Source organism: Coenobita brevimanus, chromosome 96, assembly GCF_032717465.1.
Source record: "Coenobita brevimanus isolate Jiangsu-jjx chromosome 96, ASM3271746v2, whole genome shotgun sequence".
Lineage (NCBI taxonomy): Eukaryota > Metazoa > Arthropoda > Malacostraca > Decapoda > Coenobitidae > Coenobita > Coenobita brevimanus.
In genome coordinates this window covers 28111819-28131907 of record NC_137049.1, presented here as the reverse complement: position 1 = coordinate 28131907, position 20089 = coordinate 28111819, and the positions used below count along the sequence as shown (strand labels likewise).

Here is a 20089-nt window from a genome sequence, read left to right as displayed (position 1 = left end):
GTATCAGGTTAGAAAAAATGTGTTATAGTGACAAAGGGAGAAAAGAGGGAGCTGTTAGTGAAAAAGAAGGAAGGAAAGGGTGTTAGTGGGGAGTGAGAGAAAGAGAGGAAGGGTGTTAGTGATGAGAGAGAAGATAGTAAAGGTGTCAGTGAGAGAAGACTTTAGGTTAGGTTAAGTTAGGTGGAAGGGCACATCGAGACGTACAAACTACCATCCAGGGTAGAGCAGAGGGAGAAGGGTTTAGTGGGGGAATATGTCTAACCCGTTGTTCCTTTCCGCTTAACCCAAAATTATAATACAAAGGAAAATCATATAAAGGAGTACAGTTCTGGGGAAAATGTATCTGAAAAGCAAAGACCACAGTAAAGAGGAAAAAGGTATAAATGAAAGAAGTGCAAAGGATTATGGCATAATGGAAAGGTTGTGGATGAGATAGATATAGATGAAAATGAAAAAGGATACCTGTGTATCTGTCTGCCATCCAGTCATTTGTTTCCCCATCAAAGACATAGGGGCCCTGGGCTAACCTACATAGTTTAGACATTCAAGGTAAGAATCAATAGTTGCTGTTGCTTGAGCGGTTTTACTTAAGCAGTGAACTCCAACCCCCGTCGAATGTAATCTCTTATGGAATACATCCTGTCTGGATCCTTTATCCACCTAACTACCAGGTTTCCATTGGGTTATATGGATAACATTCAGCGTAGTAAATGGAATCCTGTGCTGGAAGAAACAAGATGGCTTTTCGCTCGGTGTAGAGGGACCTGATGTAGCACTATATCCGGTGAGTCGATGGGGGCCGGCCCGCCTACCATAAAATGGGATTAAATGATACATGTGAGGTATGAATGGTTGTGTGTGTTGTGATAAACAGATATGTAGACATGAAGGCAGATGATCTGTGACAGCTGAGGAGTATATATCGGTCTGGAAGTGTATGTGTGTGTTTGTGTCACTGCCCACCAAGATGGTCGAAAGCCCTTGGGATGGGGTGCCACAAGAGTTCCACATTGCTCTCTGCTGAGAGGCACCTTCGTGTTAGTATAAAAAGGCCCACGTTGGTCAGATTGCAATCCCCAGTGATGTGCTTGGGATTGGAAGACAATCTCAGCCGCTCACTGTAAACTAACTGGGGTGAAGAAGCGGTTGCTAGATCAGTGGATACTTCACAGTTTGATTACTTAACCATCTTATATCCCTGGCAGCCATTCATTGATGGGAAAACCTCCTGAAAACTTTTATATTCGAACCGTGGCACTTTCGGGCACGGGGTTCTCCGATCAGAGCACAAGTGGCAGTGAGGCTCCTAATCCCACGAGAATACGGCCTTTAGTATCTCAGCGCAAAGTGTAGACATAGAGGCAGGAGGAAATGAAGAGATATATGTGGGGAAAGTTTTACATTAAGATAAGCATATGTACAAGTTACTTGAAGGTGTGGCCTCCCCTGCACACCTGTCCATCATGAACACACCTGCCACACACACACACACACACACACACACACACACACACACACACACACACACACACACACACACACACACACACACACACACACACACACACACACACACACACACACACACACACACACACACACACACACGTCAGGACCTACAATACCTGGCGGAACTCCTCAGGTATGTTATAATTAGATCTCACCTGCAGGGGTACTCCGGAGGGATGGTAGGGCGTGATTGGAGAGAGGTGAGAGAGGCATGGAAGAAAGACGAGAAGGAAGGAATGGAGGTAAACAAAGAACTTGAGATTACACAAGAGGTGAGGAGAGAGGAGAGGACATAAGAGAGAAGAGATGCGAAGAGAAAGGAGGAAAGCGAGGAAAGAGGAGAAAAGAAATGAGATGAGGAGAGGGAAGGAGGGAATGAAGGCGAGAGGAGAAGAATAAGAATGAAAGGAAGGTAGGAACGGATGTGAAGGGAGAATGATGGAGGAAAGAAGGAAATGGAAATGAGAGGGATGGAGGGAAGGAGGGATGTAGGAGAGCAGAGGGACAGAAGAAAGAGGAATGGAGAGCAAGAAAGCACAGAAGGAAGGAAGGAGGTCCTTGGGAGAAGACGAGAAAGAAGGAACAGAGAAAAATGAAAGGAGGGAGGGAATAGACATGACAAAAGGGATGAGGTAATGAGAAAAGAAGATGAGGAAAATATTGAAAAACAAGGAGGAAATGGATATAAGAGAGGGAAGAAGGAAAGGATGGGGTGATGATGAAGATGAGGAGGATGAAGGGATGAAAGAGATGGAGGGTATAGAGTACAATGAGCGAATCAAGATCAACAGAAAGATGAAGATGAGGAGGAGGAGGACGAGGAGGAGGAGGAGATGAAAAGAATAAAATGAGGAGGAAGAAAGATGAGGAAGGGAGAGAGAAGAGAAACGAGGATGGAAAGAGAAGACGTTTTATATTGTTGTACTACCACTACCTCAAGACGATGGTATTCGTTTTAGGGGAGGCGTTTTTTTTATGTGGAGGGGTAACTGAAAATAATTATATTAACTCTTTAGTTTAAAATCTTTCCTAAAATGCGTACAATCGTCTGGAAAAAGCTAGACTAAAATTTAAAAGAAGATGCCCTCAAGGTCAAGTTGTTGTTGCTGTGACCTTAACTCATCTGAAACGTGAACCGGCTGGATTCCCAAGCTTCCCTCCCTCTGCAGTCCACCAGCCTTCTCTCGGGGGAAAAGGAGGAAGATGAGTGACGTTGTATTTGTACGCCCAACCAGTGAAGCCTTCTGGTTATATCGGTGCCACCACATGAAGGAGTCCCTCTCCAGCACTTGTCAAAACGTTGACGAATATGAGAGTAAGAATGCAATGTGGTTAGATAAGACAAGAGAAAAGGGTCATAGGCCCAAATTCATAAACTGTTTTGAGCGTAAACTGTGTAAAAGTTTGCATATTAATATTCTTACCTTCACTCGTATTTCACAACCTAACTGCACTTCACAGCCTAACTAGAGTAAACAATTACGTGAAAAATAGGACCAGAAATATTCATAATAATAATTATAGTCATAATACTGCCTAAAGTTTGTATATATGTTATGAAGCATCCGAACCACGACAAACGTTTTTAGCAAGACTTTGGACAAGTAAATGCTGGAGGTCTAACAGCCGATTTTGGTGCAGATTGATGTCCTCTGAAGGGGTGTTTTGGATACTTGTGTTCCTGCAAAGGTTTTGTTCTTGAAAGTGGCAGGCTGGGTGAGTAGAATTTTGCAGACACATGCACTCATAGTTCAGCTAGATTTACTAGCTAGTGTGCGTGCATGCGTGGGTGCGTGCGTGTGTGTGTGTGTATGTGTGTAAAAGAGAGCAAGAGAGAGAGAGAGAGAGAGAGAGAGAGAGAGAGAGAGAGATTAAATGAACTGGAAGAGGAAACCATGTGAAGGAAACCACTGAGCAAACTTTTCCTTCGGATTAGCAGAGTAAATTCAAAGGTCAGAGAAAGTGGAAGGGAGGAAGAGAGAACAGGAAGTAATAGAGAGGAGAGTGAGGACTGAAGGAAAGAAGAGCGGAGAGAGAAGAGTGGGGATGGGAGAGAGGGATATGAGAGGGGAGGGTAGCGTACAAAGAGGGAATGAAGAGAGGAGAGGTGAGAATACAAAGAGAGAGAGAGGAGAGGAGAGGGTAGAGTACAAGGAGGGAGGGAGGAAAGTAAGAGAGGAGACGTAAGGAGTAGGAAGATAGGGAGAGTGAAAAGGAAGTCAGGAAATGTGAGGAGCGAAAAGGGAGGGGACAGAGGAGTGGGTAGTGAACTAATGGGGAAAGGGGCAGAGGAGGAGAGGGAGGTGAAAAAAAAAAGGACGAGAGGAAATAGGTAACGATAGGGAAGACAAGTGAGCGTCGGTAATCAGAATCAGAATCAGAATTTTCTCCTCCAAAGAAGCAAACTGCCTCTGAAACCATATGCCTCATTTTCTCAACGATACTTTAGGCATCAGTGAAGAATTGTGTCAAAAACTTTCTGAAAAATCGAATCTCTCAACAGCAACGGATTTGGTTTTGCCATATATATTTACAAACATAGCAACAGTGAAGAAACTTATGTCTTTTTTATCCAGAATGAAGGAGCCAATTATTAAAAGTGTGAAAAATACCTCATAAAAGAAAAATCAAGGTGCTGTTATTTCCACATTGCTTGGCACATTAACTACCCTGATATACAAGAGACAGGTGAAAAAAAAAAATTGAAGGCGTAAAGACAAACTGGACGGCCCACAAGAAAATGAAGACGGCAGAGACGCTACAAAAGATAGACGGAATGAGAAACTGCCTGACTTAATAACTCAGGAAAAACATAAGCCTGAAAATGCAAGGAAAATGGATGTTTCATTTCTTTTGTATGAGGATGTGATGTTACTTATTTTTCGCTGTCCCCAGACGGTTCCAGCCAGCTTCGAACGGATCGCTAGCGGTGAAGGAAATATTAAAGTCCATATGCAACCCTTTCCACTTCGAAAAATCTCTCTTTAATTAAATAAAATCCGTCTGAAGGGGACAGTAAGAGGTAAATCATTCCTTGGGTTGAAGCGGTTAATTTACACACACACACACACACACACACACACACACACACACACACACAAATAAGGCCCTAAGCTTCTATATCCCGCTCCATCACCCCTGAATCACCTGTATCAAACTTCTTGGCACCTTACAAAAGCTTTAGGCGACCCTTCAATATGGCTGTAAATATGAGAGAGGGTTCTGGTGTTGGTGAGTTAGTAGGGTCGTGTGGCCAACTCGAGGGACGGTGTGGAAGAGAAGGAAGGAGGGTGAGTACGAAAGATACGGTGAGGAAAGAAAAAAGAAAAATAGGGAGGGATAGGGTAGGGACGGATGATAGGAGAGAGTGAGAAGGAATGAGAGAGAAAGGGAGTGGGAGAAAGAGTGGGAAAGATGTTGGGTAGCAAAGGAGGGCGTGAGTGGGAGGGGAGAACGAGAGAAAAAGGGGGAAAGGAAGGTGGGTGGGAAAGAAGAGGGAGTGGAAAGGTGCGGAAGGAAGGGGGAAGGAGACAGAGGGAATAGAAGAGTGTTGGAGGAAGGGGGAAGAAGTTGAAGGGAGACGGAGAGGGAATGGTACACTGTGGAGAAGGAGTACAAAGCAGATCAAAGGAAAGCAAACAGCAACAGACCTATTGATCCTTTCGAGGCTGCTTGTTACACAATAGGTCGTACCTAACGAAACTGATCTGTCAAAGACAAGGATAGGCCAGTAGGAAAGAAAGAGAAGGAGGGAATAAAAGGTTGTGGGAGGAAGGGGATGGAGTGGCAGAGGGAGTGGAGTGAATATAATGGAGTGTGGGGGAAGGATTGAGGGAAGGGGAAGGGAGTAGGATAGGGAGTGGAAGAGTGAGCATGATGCGGAGTGAGAGGGAATGGGTAGGGAGGGTAAGACAAGGAACATGAGAAAGCACTGGGAGAAGAAGTGTGCGAAGCAGTGGGATGCGGTGTGAGAGAGAGAGAGGGAAGGAGGACGGAAGGGAAGGTGAATGGGATGGAGGCAGGGAAGGAAAGTGGGTGGGATAGGGAGGGACGGTGAAGTGTGATAGAGAGAGAGAGAGAGAGAGAGAGAGAGAGAGAGAGAGAGAGAGAGAGAGAGAGAGAGAGAGAGAGAGAGGAGAGAAGGAGGGAGGTAAGAGAGTAAGAGGAAATGAAGGTCGATGGGGGAGTGAGAGGAGAGGTAGAGCTGAGTGAGAGTTGAGTGTGTGTGATTTCTCTCTCTCTCTCTCTCTCTCTCTCCTCCGTGCTTCCTTCATCCTAATCTCTTTTATATCTCGTTCCTTCTTTCCTCATATACTATCAGCCAGTCTTTCCTTCCTTTGATTTAATTTTATCTCCCTCTGTCTTATTCAATTTACCATTATCAACTCTCCCATTTATCACGCATTCCCTCTTTCTCATCTTTATCATTTATCTCTGTCTCTCCCTTTCTGTCTCCAGGGAGTGAGGGGAAACAAGAGAGGGGAAATTAGAAGCAAGAATCCCACGAGGAGAGAATGGGGGGAAGGGGAGCAGAGAAGACAGAGAGGAAGAGAAAAGAAGGATAGGGAGGTGAGGATATTATATATATATAGAAAGAGAGAGAGAGAGAGAGAGAGAGAGAGAGAGAGAGAGAGAGAGAGAGAGAGGACGAGCTATAAATGAGGAGAAGTGAATGTGAGAGAGAAAGGAGAGGACTGGCGGAGAGAAAGTGAGATGAAAAGGAAAATGAAGAAAGTGAAAGATGTGATGCATCAGGGACAAAGGGAAGGAAGGAGTGAAGGTGAAGGAGAGAGGTGAGGGAGAGGGACAGGGAGAGGGAAAGAGGTGAGGGAACGTGGTTAGGGAGAGGGAGGGAGAGAAAGTGGCATGAGGGAGGGAGAGATGGGTGAGGGAGAGGGGTGAAAGAGAGGTAGATGGACAGCGGTGAGGAAGAAAGAGAGGAGTGAAGGAGGGGGAGAGAGAGATGGATAAGGGAAGGAGGAGAAAAGAATGTGAGGTGGAAAAGGATAAAGGTTAGAGTGAGGACGGAAAATCGAAGTGGAGAAAAATTAGAGAAAGTGAGGGAGGGAGGGTGGGAGGGTGAGGGAGATTTGGAAGGGAGGGGAGGGAGGGTGGGAGGATCAGAGGTAGAAATGGAGCAAAAGAGAGAGAGAGAGAGAGAGAGAGAGAGAGAGAGAGAGAGAGAGAGAGAGAGAGAGGAAGGAGGCAGGGAGTGTATGAAAGAGAAAGTGAATGGGGAGGGAATACAAAGGAGTACAAAAGAGTACAAAAGAAAGGAAACAGCAACAGACCTAATACTCCTTTCTGAGCTGATTGTTGCAGTTAAGAATATGACTATGATATCTAATTCTATGAGCTGAATATATGGGTAGCAAAGCAAGAAGGGGAGGAGGGAGAGAGAGAGAGAGAGAGAGAGAGAGAGAGCGAAAGGGGAGGGGGAAGGTTGAGAGAGAGAACAGGGGAAGAATGGAGTAAGGAATGAGAGAGAGAGAGAGAGAGAGGGAGAGAGAGAGGGAGACTAATCCCACCTGCAAGGCTCATCAAGTTCTTTTCTGCACCTAATTAATGAAGGCAGGTGTGAAAGAGAAAGAGGGCTTTTTCATCTCTCTCTCCCTCTCTCTCTCTCTCTCTCTCTCTCTCTCTCTCTCTCTCTGTATCTGTCTATCTATCTATCTGTCTATCTGTTTTAAGTATTTCTATCGATTTATCAGTTTGCATATGGATTTGAATTTATCCATGTCTATGCAGGTATGTATGCATGCATTTATGTATGTATGTATGTATGTAAGCATGTATGCACGTATTCAAGTATGCATGTATGTCTGCATGTCTGTATTTATGTGCTGGTGTCTGTCTCTCAACTTTTGATCTATCCACAGTGAGGTATCTATCTTTCTACATAATCAGAATGCACAACAGCCCACATCACCACTGCCCTAAAAATAAACAAGTAACAATACAGCCTACTCCCTAATTACACGCTCCTAATCACATCTAGGATTAATTTTTATGCTAATGAAGCCATCACTACCTCATACAACATTAATAACATTTTCTCTAATATCATCTCAGCACAATAATGAATAATTCTTTACATAACTTTCTGATTAGAAAACTATGTCTGGTATATGCCTCTCCCATTTTTCTTCACTCGTATCTATCGGTTGTTAGTTAGTTATTTCTGTTAATGATTCACTTAAGATTAATACCTTTTCACTTATATAGTCGCAATCCAAGCTATTACGATTCAAAAAACAAATCACATAGTTATGGACCTGGAGAGAGTATACAGTATACAGTCTTCATAAACTCCATTACTACTATGCATCGTCTGATAGCAGCAAAAAAAAAATAGAAAATAAAAAAATAAAAAGACGTCCTTGTGGACACACACACACACACACACACACACACACACACACACACACACACACACACAGCAATAACCCCTTCATCACACACGCATTCTCTTCCCAACATACAGCCTCTCTCTCACACACCTATATCAGTGCGCATACGACTTTTCTAGCGAATATTGATTGGGTTGAGAGGTTACGTATAGCGTCCGCTAAACCCAACACAACATCTTCCCTATCCGGAGTAAAATCGTCTGTTAGTAACAAGAATGGGATTGCAAAGACAGTCCCGGCTGAAAAAGTTAGGTGATGTGTTTGTCAACTAATTATGCCTGCAAAAGGACTTAGTTTAGAGGTATGGAAGACAGGCAAACAGATCTTGAGACTGTTATTATTGAGTTCTAGACATGAGGGAGAAATGACGAAACAATCATGGTAAGAACAACTCTCGTATTCTATTCCAGCTGATGCTAGGCTATAATATTCGGCTACCAGTGAGTCAAGGGGTCCGAGAAAGTTAATACTGTCACCAATAACTCTTTATGATCGGGACAGCTCTAGTACTTTATTACAGCAAACACCATGCAATTTTATTTGACTGGAAAGGAGTCACAGAAGTTTGTGAGTGTTACTCTGTGAATCATTGAATGGAAATGGTCACCCAGTGTGCCTAAAATTGCTCTCTCAATTCTCTCTGCTTGCCTTAATAGTCATCATAATCATCGTCATCTAGCAATCTATCCTTTTCTTATGAATCCATCGAAGCATTTCGGTGTATCTAAAGGGAATAAGTGGAAAACATACATGTGCAGTTGGTTTTTGTTACTGAGGTGGAGCCAATATTTCGAGGGCTAGGATGTGTGAATGGCTGCGTTCCATTTCACTAGGCGCTCTGTTTGATAGCTAGTTCATTGTTTCTGGATCTTACTTCAGTCAGTCTCGTAAGGTTGTGATGATGATGATGATGATGATGATGATAGTGTTAAGTAATCCATTTTTGGCCAAAACAAAATATCATACGTTAGATAAGGTTTTCATTATTTCAACCCATTCCAGTAGAGGATGTGTAAGTTTACTGTATACCGTATTAGTTTTGCTACCTTCACACAGTTTGACTTCAACAGGACCATTAGTAATGAAGGGGGTAATGAAGGCTTTATCCAACCCCTCCAGTTCCGAAAGTTTCTCCTACGCTCAATGGCCAAGAAATACATTTTAAAAGACGTCATTTCCGAATTTCTTGTCTCCCGGCATTTTCCTTTGACAGTGATGTTAAGTTCTTAGCCGGGCCTCCTTATCTCAGACGACAGGATGATTGGATGTTTCTTTTGTCTGACCCTGGCCCTGTCCCTGTCCTTGCAACCTGTCTGTCTGTCTGTTTGTCTTTGCCTCTCTTCCTGTCCCTGTCTATGTCTCCTTTCCTGTCCTTGTCTTCTTCCCTGCTCCTGTCTATTTTTGTCTGTATCCCTGTCCCTCAATCTTTCTCTGTCTCTGTCTGTTTCTGTTTCTATCCCTGTCACTGCCCTTGTCCCTGTCTGTCTCTATCCCTGTCTGTGTACCTGTTCCTGCTCTTGTGCCATTTCCAGTCTCAGAGTCCCCCTTGTCATTAGCGTAACAGGTGGTAATTGATGAGCTTACTTTTCTCAGCAGGCCTGTGAGCCATCCACTACACTGGGGAGAGGAGGATGTTGTTATTGGTGTTGTTGTTATTGTTGTTATCGTCGCTGTGGTCGTCGTCGTCGTCGTCGTCGTTGTTGTTGTTGTTGTTGCTTAATCCCGGTCTGTCTGGCTAAGCATACCTGTCGACCACAGGTAAGTAACACCTTTTGTCTGGCCGTCCACAGGTACAGTACAGTACATACACCGTATAGGGACCCGGCGTCCCCTTGTGGTAGAAGCAATTCACCAGGAATGGACCAGGGTCCTTCCCGAGGCGAGGTGCAGGGAAATACGAGGTTTGGAACGTCGCAGCTGTTCCACCAAAGGTGCACAGCGCCACCACCTGTAGGTTCCTCGTCAGCGCAGGAAATGGCGGTAAAACGTGTCGATATGATATACGTTAATGATTTTATTGAGACCCTCTCCATTATCTTAATATCTGGATGACGTGTCAAAACATGCATATTATTATTGTTTGTTATGGTATGTTCACTGCAGAGAAGAGAAAATGGGGAGGAAGGATTCTCAGGCAATCATTGTCCCTCTCCTTCAACAAATAAATAGAAACGAAACTCCCCTACAACGCCAAGAAAAAATTGGAAAGAACGTTAACAATAGTATAGAGCAGAATAGTGTTAAAGATAGTGCAGAAGTCATACAGCTGAAGGATAAATGAAAATAAAAAATAATTCCTATTCTTGTTCACTTGTGCGTTACCCTTTTCAGTGAGTTGACGTATTTCAGGTTTTTCTAAGTATTTCCAGGCCATTATGTTTGATAGAGAAGAGAAAGCTGATATTGGAAATGTCAATGGGGACTTTCTAGCACCTCCAAGAAAAGATCTACCTTCAGCAGAATAAGATCTTCAGGTGTCAGTGAGAATAGATATATCAATACGTCGTCGGAGTGTAGAGGTTAATCCCTACTACTCTGTTGTATGTTAGCAGCCATGACCAAGTGCTCCATCATAACTATGCTTGTATTTGTAAAGTTTTTACGATAAACAAATTTCCATACCGATTAATTATTGTCAAAAGGGACTTGGCAGCTGTATATTTAAAGATAAATATATAAAGAAATTATTTAATACACACCCTAGGCTTAAGAAAAAATTATATACACGGGCCTTGTGGTCTAACTGAACCTGTTATGGTGAGCAATAGTGGGTGTAATGGAAACTTTTTACGCACTGGTTCAAAACTATTTGGTAAAGCAAGAGGGTTTGCTATGGTGTTTTTCTGGCTAGAGAACGTGTCTAATAGCCACTAAAGGGAGTTAATGGGCATTGCCTGCGAACTGGCTTAAGAGGATTTGGTATCAATGGACGATCCGAAAAAGGCAGATGATTTGTTAAGGCTGTCTACTAGGGAGGGGACGACTTACATAGGGCAATAATGGAAGCTAATGGACACTACGCATTACTTTAAGGCGAGTTGGTATCAGTAAATATTTTGATGAGGACAGACGATTTACTGAGACAGTTCTGTGACGAGCGGTCCTGTCATAATGAAAAATAATGGAGGTTAATTTATTACCTGTACTCACAGGCTTAGGATGATTTGGTAAAGGCAGACGAATTACCAAGACATGCAGTTGGATAGGACGATTTTATGACGAGTGGACTAGCATGATGAATAACAGTGGAAATTGATGGATACTTTCTGTACTCACTGGCATGGGGCAGTTTGGTATATATAGACGATTTGCCAAGACGGTTTTTCTGATAAGGGGAAGAGAAGGTGAACTGTCATAAAAGATCTTAATCAGGTCACGTATTTCAGTGGTGTATTCTGTCTATATCCAGAAAATCTTATTAGCATTTTCGGTTTCGAGAGGTTTAGATATTCATGTAACTATTCCCTTTAATACTAGGGGTATTTCCTGCTAAATAAAATCGTCTGGAAATAGCAAGAATGGAATAAAATGGTACATCATTGGGTTGAAGTGGTTGAACCCTTCAGTACGACGTCTTTTCGTATTCTGTTTTTGTTACCTCCAGAATATTTTATTTGGTTTGTGAAGCACGTCTACTACTGAAGGGGCTGTTGGAAGCTGCATCTAACTCTTCTGACTCAAAAAGCCTCTAGTATGCTACATGTAACCGTCCGTAATAAGCACAAATAAATAAGTAGATAGATACATACATAAACTGATAGACTTACAGACAGATAGATAAAAAGAAAAAAATATATATACAGACAGATAGATAAAAAGAAAAAATATATATACAGACAGATAGATAAATGGATAGATAGACAGACAGACAGACAGACAGACAGGCAGATAGATAGACTGATTAGTGATTAAATAGGTAAATAAATAAAATACGTATAGGAAAGTAGGCACAGATTCAAGACAATTTGGAGCTGAGAGGTCGGTTTTCTGGTGAGGGGAGTAGGGGTAGGCTGTGATTAACCCTTCCCTTGTGAATCCGGGCTCAATAATGACCCCAGATTAGCCCCTTAATTGCCCTTCATTAGTGGCTGATGAGTCGTGTGTGCCTCTTAATGAAGGGTGGGATGGAGTGGGTGCAAGGTATAGAGAGGCTGTGTTGGGAAGAGAATGCGTGTGAGGGGAAGGGGTTAGTGCTGTGTGTGTGTGTGTGTGTGTGTGTGTGTGTGTGTGTGTGTGTGTGTGTGTGTGTGTGTGTGTGTGTGAAGACTGTGTGTTGTGAGAGAGAATGTATGTGTATGGGGGAAGGGTTAGACTGGTGGAGTGAAGGGTAATGATGGAGTAAAAGCTGAATGTCTCTTATTTTAGGGCATTTTCGTCTCACTGCTCAGCACTCTTATCCACAAAACCCTACCTTTACATTCCACACGGCTGTCCTATCAACCTTGCTATGAATCTCCACTACTTTGACATTTTTTAGGCCAACCACACTCAGTGGCGTCACCAGGGAGGGGCTAGGGAGGCTTAGCCCCCCCAAATCAAGGATTCAGCCCCCCAAAAAATTGTAGCCCCCCAAAATAATAATAATAAAAAATCACCAGCTTACATAGTATGCTTGCAGCTCGGCAGTGACCCACCTAGCTTTCCCCCAACCCCCTACCGCCAATCCACTTTTATTCGTGCATCCATATTAGTTTAATACAATATTATTTATAGCTATATAATGTGATTAGTTATTCACAATTTACGTAAACCTATGACTCAAATCATAATTGTTATAATATATTAGTTTTAAGTTTCCCATATACTTTTTCCAAGCTTGGTTTTCTTTGAAATATATTAATTGCACAAAGAATTCAAGATTGTATTACATTTATCAGACTTATTATATATTTACAATATATAATATGGTATAATTAATCACGGAGCTTTAAAATTGGATTATGCAGTCTAAAATATCTGATCTATGCAATTTTTCACAAATTCGAATGTTCAGAGTATCGGAACTCGGAATGTTTGTTTACATTGAGAAGGGTCTGTGAACTGTGGGTAAATCTTGTGTTGTTTTCGGTTTTATTTCAATGTATTGGTTTCAGTGGCTGTATAGACGTTACTACGTTCCGGTATATTGTTAGCCACCTCACTTTACCTGTTCATTTTTGTTCTTACAGATATGAGATCTAGCCTATACTCTATACAAAGAGTCAGCAGTACTTAGTTGGTTCAGTCGACACTCGACTGTCAGAACTGAATGTCATTTCCCTTTTATAGGCTATTCTACAATAATACATTTGTGGATATCAGCCAGCAGCCACTCAAGTGATGAAAAGGTCATCTAAAAATCCTCAGGGACAGGGTGACATAAGAAAATTCTTTCGTACCAGCACCTCTGAAGATGACTCAGATGAGTGCCAAGAAAAAGTGGCTGTTATTGGGAATGAGGTGCCAGAAGCAACCCCAGATAACCCCAAAGCTGAACCCATTCAAACATGTCTAAGTAGCCCTATATCAAACTATTTCAGTAGTCATTTTATGAAGCTTAGGCCAGGATTTTTTTTATTGATTTCTAAATTGGCTAGGCCTAGGCTATTTCTCATTGTTGCAAATATATTGTCCTAAACGTACAGAGTGGGAAAGTAGGCTAAAACTCTCTCACTGTCTCTCTCTCTCTCATCTATAGGCCTCAAAAATGCCCCTAAAACTGCTCAATTTCCAAAAAAATTTCCGAGGGGGCTTACAGCGCTCCCCCCCCGTACCCCCTAGCTGCATAGGCTCGCTTCGCTAGCTCCCCCCCTTCTACCTACACCAGGGCTACAGCCCCCCCAAAATCTGACCCCTGGTGACGCCACTGACCACACTCCATCCTTTCATGCCGTTTCACTTCTACTCCACCAGGTGATTTCTCGTGTGTTGCTGGGACGACTCATCCATATTAGTATCTACCCTGCATCATTTATGAACGACTTCTAATGCCACAACTACACCCACACCAGCCGACTGAGCCGTCCCTGCAACACATAAGGTACTGCCATGTGATTTTCTAGTGGGGAGCTTTTTACTGGTCACTTCGTATTTTCAGCTCCAAGGCAAGAGAAAACTTATCCTCATGCTGCTTGACTTCGACCCATAGTCCCATCGGTTAAGAAGGGTCCGTAGCAACTCCCTACCTGTTTATTTCTGTGTAACGGACGTTAATTTTCTCTTATACGATATTTATGTATTGAAAAAACATCTGGCATGGAAGAGAATGTAAGGTGAAATATGCAAAATAAATAGCTAAGGAAGAGGAGCTAAAAAAGTGGAGGCTCCCCAGCACCTCTTCCTTGCCGGTTTATTTTTGTGTATGGCACATTAATATTTTCTTGTGTGTTTTTTGAATATGATATTTATGTAATGCAGAAACATAAGTACCATACATGAGAATATGAAGGCGAAATAGAGAAAACACATCGCTAAGGAAGAGAAGAGCATACGGTTTTGGTGTTACTGAACTGCCTCACGTAAAAAGAAAAAAAATAAATAAATGAAATAAAGATTTATACATAGTATCGACCGCAAGAAGGTCATGGAGCAGAATACCTGTTTTTAATAAGTCTCAGTCTTTTAAAACACACGCAGCAACAGTCAATTTTACACCCAGGTTCCCGATTATGTGACAAGTAGTGACAAGTACTGTACGAGTTTCACAAGTTTGAGCTTTCCCCGATGGATTTGCTGTGTTCCACCTCTCACTCACCCATTCTTACTCGCTCACTTTCTTCCACTCACCCATTCCGTCTCTCACTCACTCCCGTTCACTAAGTCTCACTAACTCATTCACTCGGTCTCTCACTCACCATCTTACTCATCCCGTCACCCACTCGGCATGCCATCACTTCGGAACTGTTTACCCATTGTTTATCTTGAGATTAACCCCTTCAGCGCCGGGACGAGAGTATTTTCATCCGACTAACACCACACGATTTTGTTCAACTGAGACGTATCCTAGCAGTCAAGAATTTCAAGTATTACTTAGAGTAATCCTCTGTGTTACTGGAACATATTAGAATTTTATATAAGCAGCTCCAGACGATTTTGTCCGTCGAGGAAGATTCTGTCAGTCGAAGGGCTAAGAATTCCCCATCCTCTACATCTCCTCTGGTTAACCCTTTCATTTCAATCATTTTTTTTTTACATCTCACATTTACTACCATCATACGGCTTTACTCAGAGTGAGGAAGGAGAGATTTTTAGGAGTAGAGACCTCAGGTACAATCTTTATCATCCCGTTCATGATACAAAGATCTCCCTTCAGCTGAGAAAAGAAAAATGTTCAGGGGAAGCAAGTATAAAATAGTCTGGAGGCAGGAAAAATAAATATTCTAAGGGTTGCGGGATTACAAATAAAAGACGCCATTATAGTGAAACGCATGAGAGGCTTAAACTTAATATTCTTGACATATATACTCGTTTCAAGGTCTCGAGCCGACATGAGCATGTTTCATTGACAGCTGCTTTTAAATTTTCCTTTTCGCTCTTACGTTTCATCTGTTACCTAAATTATGCAGTAACAGCTATTATACTTCCGTATCTTGAATTTTCATATTCGTTTCACTATGTACTCATTTTCGTATCTCTGTCTACCAGTCACCTACCACTGTCTCTTCAATATCTCGCTCTCTGTACATTTGTCTGTCTCTCTTCATACCTATCTGTCTTTGTCTCTGCTTATACGTGTCTGTTTTACTGTCTCTTGTTTATACCTGTTTGTCTTTCTGTCTCTGTTTATGGCTGCCTGTTGGACTTTCCATTCTTCTCTGTCTCACTCTCTTCATACCTCTGTCTTTCTACCTTTTTTTTTTTTTTGTCTCTGTGTATGCTTTCCTTCTGTCACTGCTTATCTGTCTGTCTCTGCTTGTCTGTCTTTCTGTCTTTATGTTTATGCCTATCTGTCATTTTGTCTGTGCATATACTTGTCTCTCTCCGTCTCTTTTTTACCTGTCTGTCAGTTTATATAATATGTCTATGCCTCTTTGTTGGTCCCGGGTGTGTCCCTTTTAATGACTGCCTTTCTGCCTCTTTTCTGTCTGCTTGTCTCTGCATATTCTTCCAGCTTTCTTCTCTGACAGCTACTTAGAAATCTTACATTTTGCTCTTACTTTTACCTCATACCAAGCGAGAATATTCACTTGATTATAACCCCTTCACTACGATAACGTCTTTGTCACACTGCCACCAGGCGATCGTATTCAGGGGTGAAGGGAGGCATTTCGTAGTGAGGAGAAAAAAGAATTATTCTCTACATAAAAAGAAGTCCCTCAAGCTTTCCATAAAAACATTTGGAAATAGTATAAAGTCAAGACCTTTCTCATCTTCGCATAACTGTGCAAATTGTGCATTCATATAATCTCTTATGCATCCATCTTCTTATCTGTTTGTATGTCTGTCTATCAGTCTGTCTCTGTTTCTCGACCGCTTTCTGCATGTCTGGCTGCTTGCGCGTGTCTGTCTTTCTGTTTTGTCTCCGTCTGTCTGTCTGTCTCTCTGCATATTTTTCCAACCTCCCTACTCTGGCAACTGTTCTTAAATCTCACTCTCCCTCTTCCACCTCATATTTAATACCAAGCCTGAATATTCATGGTTTCTTATTCCTTTAAGTGTGTGTTCTGGTTACCGCTGTGGATTGATCTTCTCATCTCCGGTTGTCTCATTTCCTCTCTCCCTCGCTGCCTGTCTATTACCTTGCCTCTGTCTGTCTGCTTGCGTCTTTTTTTTTGCCTGTCTCTGTCTCTGTCTGCCTGTCTGCAAATTCTTCCAACCACTTTTCCCGACAACTTCTAAATCTTACTTCTCGCTCTTATTTCCGTCTCACATTCCAGACTTAGTGGGAACATGCATTCAGTGATATGCATTTTTCACAGCCATGTATTCTCATACTCTTTGTTATGTTCTTTCATTAGCGTAGAATTTTCTTTTTCTTTTGTGTCTGTTTTTAACTCTGTCTGTCTGTATGTATGTATGTGAGTCATTATGTCTGTCTGGCTGACTGTCTTTTCCATCCCTCAATCCTTCTATCACTCCCACATTCTCACGAGTTTTACTCTCTCTCTCTCTCTCTCTCTCTTAGTTGTTTTTGTTATCCATCTCTTGTCTTCTTTTAGCCCGCAGCGTTTGTACATTTTTTAATATAATCTCCCATTCTCTCAGGCATAATGTAGGAAATACTCAAGAATATAACCAGCTCGGTCAGTACGATAACATTTTCTCCATATATGTGTCAGTGTGTCCCTTTGCTCCTGCTTAACCTTCAACGACAAGGTTCACCGGAGTGCTGGGGCTTGTTCTGAGGGGAAGTAAAGAATCTAAAAAGGAAAGGAAAAATCTTGGGCATCCCTTCCACTCCCAAAACACGTCGTCTTCCTTCCATGCTGCTTCTACATTCAAGAGTTTTTGTCCAGTTTTTATTTTCCTGTCTCATAATTCATTCAGTCTATCTCTTGCCCGACGAAGCATCCTCTAAGAGATACAGTCTTGTAATTAAAACAGAGCGTAAGGGTCTGGGTGCAAACCCCAAATTTTTACAGTGACTTCTGAAACATCTTTGAGCATATGACGTGGTTAGTCTGCATCCCATGTTACATATCTCACTCAGCAATGAAGCAGACAGGTAAAACACGCCTGCATCTTCGCATTTCACAGATAATGACAGTAAGATAATTTGAACTAACCTGCTCCTTCGCGCACTCGGTCTTAATAGAACGGTCGTTAGCCTCGAAAAAAAAAAAAAAATCCCTCCATATCTATAATTAATTCATCTTAACTTGACCCAGGTTCTCGTTCTTATTTTTTTGTTATGTAGGTGTTTTATCCGCACCTGTGTCGAGTACATCACTCTCGTGTGGGGAGGCTACCCACATACAGCTCTTCTGAACAATGTGGAGTCAAAGGCTTTGCGTCTTATTAACTTTCCTTCTATTATTGGCTACCTTCAAACTCTGTCTCTTCGCCGCACTGTTGCATCTTTATCTAGTTTCTGTCACTGCTTCAATGGTTACTGCTCCTCTGACCTGTCTGCTTGCATCTCCACCACTACGGTGATCGCTTAGCACCCGTCTGGCAGCAAACTCTCATCCCTTTTCTGTCCATCTCGCTATTGAAGATGTTAATCGTTACTCCCAGTCATTCATGTATGCAACAGATCAACTCTGGAACTGTATTCCTGTCTGAATTTCTTAGTGCCTATGACCTCTAGTCATTTAAAATTATTTATTATTATTATTATTTTTTTTAAGGGAGCAACCTTGTAGGCTTGCAGTTTTTGGTTCCTTCTTCCTTGAAGAAAGCCAAAACCTTTTCTCTCCTCATAAAAGCAGGCTAAGCCGTCCTCGCATCACACGAGATTTGAGAGTTCTGTATATGAACCACCCTGTAATCAGTACGCCATGAGAGTGAAGGGGTAAAGAAACTTTCATTGTTCTTCCATAAAATTCACTCACATACACTGAAACACTCTCCTTAATTCGATCACATAAGACCTGCAACAGACACAGTATCTGCAGACAAATCTATATAATTTCCCAAGTGGTGGCATGTGAGGTATGAATGATATGTGAGGGTGGGTGTGGTAAGTGGGAAGGCCGCTAGACCTCAGGGAATAGATTACCTGTCACTGGTCAGCGTGGCAGACAAAGAGAATATATTTACTGTAATCTGTTATTAGTATTCTTTCTTCCCTTTTTCTACTTTGCCTAGCTTACGTTTTGAGTGGCACGCACAACTACGACAGGCTATATATATGTTTTCTGCACTGCTTCCCTGACCTTCCTGTTACTGTATACCTACCAAATATTTACACACAAGTGCGCGCGCGCACACACACACACACACACACACACACACACACACACACACACATATATATATATATGTATATATATATATATATATATATATATCATCAGCCGTTTGAGTATCCACTGCAGGACCGGCCTATCCCAACCGAAGTGGGGACGATACAGCCAATGTATTTCTATCAAGTGGCTTAGGCTGTCTGGTAGAGACTGTATGTAGGGTGTGAAGTGCTTGTATATATATATATATATATATATATATATATATATATATATATATATATATATATATATATATATATATATATATGTGTGTGTGTGTGTGTGTGTGTGTGTGTGTGTGTGTGTGTGTATAGGGTCTTCCTGCTGATCTTGACGTCTTGCCCCTTGCCGCTGCTCTCTCTCTCTCTCTCTCTCTCTTATTAAGTTGGTTTTGATGATGCCTTCACCTCTCACCCACTTCTAATCACTCCTTACTGATGATAAAAAATGTTCAGCCACCATTCGCTTATCTCTTATTTGTGATATACCTCTCTCTTATACTTCTTTCTCAACTTTCACTGATTTTTCTTCTCGCTGAACTACCTCCCATTAACCATTTCAGTCCCATGACTCCTATATTTATTTCATTCCTATTACCACAAATCTATATTTCTCATTTTAGGAAGACTGTCTTGCTGTAAAGTAATTAATGGAGACGATTTCTTACCACGTCGCTACAAAATGTCTTCTAAAAATGTCTTAAAATTTTGGGGTAGCAAGATTAAAGCGAAGACGCCATCGTACTGAAGCGGTTGATCATTCACTGACCTTTCATCTATCTCACACACATCTCCCCTACCTCTCATTAACCATCCATCCACCTGGTGTCTTCTTTCATTTTATTTTTTTTTCTTTAACATCGACTTATTTACCTCTCTCTCTCTCTTTCTCTCTCTCTCTCTCTCTCTCTCTCTCTCTCTCTCTCTCCTGTAACTTACCCTCATTAAATTCTGTTTTGGCTTTCTATCAGGTCTTACTCATTCACATCTCACTCATTTTCCATTCTCTCTCCCTCCCTTCATTCCCCCTTCCTCCCTCCTTCTTTCTCTCCCTCTCTCTCTCTCTCAGCTCAAGCCCCACCCCTCCAACACACACACACGGCAAAAAATCCACTTTCCTCCCTTGGTCTCATGCATCCACGCTCTCTCATTTTTTCCCTCTCTCACTTTCTTTACAACAGTAATTAAAGATATTGTCCGGCTACTTCCGACTCCACTTGCGTTTTAAACAGTTTCTCTGTTTTTTCTCCTCTCTTTCTCTCTCCCTGTGTGTGTGTGTGTGTGTGTGTGTGTGTGTGTGTGT

The 20089-nt window shown here is 42.1% G+C and overlaps 1 pseudogene; it reads right to left on the bottom strand.

The window, feature by feature from the left end:
• Positions 1-20089, bottom strand: part of LOC145413518 (igLON family member 5-like) — a 119272-nt pseudogene that overhangs the window by 49640 nt on the left and 49543 nt on the right.